The 2,519-nt window shown below is 34.0% G+C and overlaps 1 long non-coding RNA gene across 1 annotated transcript; it reads left to right on the top strand.

The window, feature by feature from the left end:
- The first annotated feature begins 684 nt into the window (after positions 1-684).
- LOC127851932 (uncharacterized) lies at positions 685-2,349 on the top strand. The gene is made up of 3 exons (XR_008036056.1): positions 685-797; positions 1,811-1,921; positions 2,064-2,349. It is a non-coding gene; the product is annotated as an uncharacterized LOC127851932 (long non-coding RNA).
- Positions 2,350-2,519: the final 170 nt, after the last annotated feature.

A 2,519-nucleotide genomic window follows, 5' to 3' on the forward strand; every position in this document is an offset into this window, starting at 1 on the left:
TATGATTCACTCTGACCAAACCGTTATGGGCAGTCGTATCCCGAATAGCACCAAAGAACAAACTTGACTGTAGTCCTAAATCACGTGTTATATGTTGTTGGGTAAAATAGGTTAGGTGAATATGTCTTATTCCTATAGACATATCTAATCCAATTGTTGTTTTTTGTAAATTAAAACAATTACAACCGGCACTATCGTTAACTGTTTAAATCATTATTAATTTCAACCAGTCTTAAGAAAACGTAATTTTAGATACAACTGAATGTACAACGACCACGCGTCTGGATCACATAACCGAGGAAGAAAACGCAACATTCGCTTCAAGTACAACAAGTTTGAACGCTGTTACGGAAACATTTATAGAGGCAGTAAATCTGTTCACATATACGGGAGGTAAGAACTCGTAATCAATATTATATTTATACAGTAAACAGGTACTTTCGATTTATCGCTAACTGAAAACGTTCAACTGCTACACGTACGTGTAAACACTATTGGCATGCTGCGCACATTTTATTTACACGGCTCGCTCGAATTGTTCATTGTATAGAGCGCTAACAAAGTGTACACTTAAAAAAATACTACATGTCTAAAATAACGTTCTTATGATGTATTCGTCTCGATTAAAAAAATGTGATAATGGAAACAAATACACGCTCCGTAAAGTATATTTAATTCATTTACAGATAAACGTCATACCAATTTCTCAACAGAAGAAATAGCCATGTTTACAACGACCTCTGACAGCAAAACGAAAAATGTATATAACGGACACTCTGAGAGTGGACATTTGAACTGTAAGTGTAATGGCCGTTGATTAACGTTAAAGGGGCCTTTTCACAGATTTTGGCATTTTTTAACTTATTCATTAAATGCTTTATATCGATAAATGTAAACATTGGATCGTAAAAGCTCCAGTAAAAAATCAAGAATAAAATTAAAAAAAGGAAAAGAACATTGCCCGGACCAGGTTTCGAACCAGTGACCCCTGGAGTCCTGCCAGAGTCCTGAAGTAAAAACGCTTTAGCCTACTGAGCTATTCCGCAGAGTACATATACTTGAAGTATTTTATACCTTATATAAGCAATCTTCGTAGTTTCACAAAATTTAACGACAAAAACAGAACTCTCCAAATTATTCAATCGTTTCGCGTTGCAACGCTTTATAATTTTTAGGTTTTAACATCGTCAAAAGATGCATATAATGGCTATAATAGACCATGGTAAATGTTCAGTATTACTGTTTCCTCACAAATATCATAACTAAAACGAAAATTTGCAACTGAAACAACTTTTTTCAATTTTGTCAATTTACCAAAGCGTGAAAAGATCCCTTTAATATGTTTCGACTCGAAAAGTGAATGCGAATACACTTGCTATAAACCGTGTTTGCATAACTGCTTCCATTGCGACGGTTATTTATAAAACAAATAACGTTTAAACTGAATATAATACGGCGAATTTTAATGCAAATTTTATACGGCGAATCAACTAAACTTACATTTCTGCGTGCTAGTTTATTTAAGATACGTGAACATGTTTTAGATAGTTCAGTGAAGTGCAACACCGTTCATGTAAACCTGCGTAAACGGGTTTGTATGGTCAACTCAAAGCTTTTGGATCATTTGCTAGTCAATTAACAGCCTATATTAAATCTAACAATAAACATGTGTACATAAACTTCAAACTCAAATCAATAGTCATACAATATAGATGCGATTTGGATAGTCATGAAATATTCATATAAAGAGTATGTGACAAAATGAAAAAAGCATAGTAACAACTTAAACATGCATTTTATTTATTTTCAGCTGGTTTGAACACAGAAGTTATTAGAATTTTGGCAGCAGCGGGTGTCACGGTTTTTATTGTAATTAATTTGTCTTTCTGCGTTTATTGGAAATATAACCCGCGTCAGATTGGTAAGTAAATTTGCATTTTGGTAGAAATATATACCGTATTTAAAATCCGTTATCTAATGTCAACAACATACGGCAATATTTTAGTTATAAAATATTATAATAAGTTTCGTTTTCTGTTAGTGGTTGTTCTCCAATATTTAAGAAATCAACAATCCTGCTGATGGAATCGACATTACTACCCCTCATCAAAATAGGGCTATGGCTGCGAGCGTTTCAAATATGTATGACGACGAAGACACTAATTTTAATTACCACGAAATATCAGAAATACAGACACCAAATACAGATATTGTCACACGATCAAATACTTTCATCAGAGAAGCTAACGATGAAAATGAACCAACGTTCGTAAACAGTGAACTAGCTCGTCAGATGATCAGCAGAACAGAAATGAGTTTAACAAGTTCTGGGACTGGGGACACGCTCAATGCTACCCATGAAACAATTACTTTTTCAGCATTGGCCGATATTAACATGGCTGACGGTAAGTACGACATGTTGTCTTGAGTTTTATTTGCTATATTATAACTCAGATGTATGAAAACAACGCAAACAAACCATTATCACCAATGATACAACAACACAGACAAATCAGCAA

The sequence above is a fragment of the Dreissena polymorpha genome, chromosome 11 (assembly GCF_020536995.1).
Source record: "Dreissena polymorpha isolate Duluth1 chromosome 11, UMN_Dpol_1.0, whole genome shotgun sequence".
In the NCBI taxonomy this organism is placed as follows: Eukaryota; Metazoa; Mollusca; class Bivalvia; order Myida; family Dreissenidae; genus Dreissena; species Dreissena polymorpha.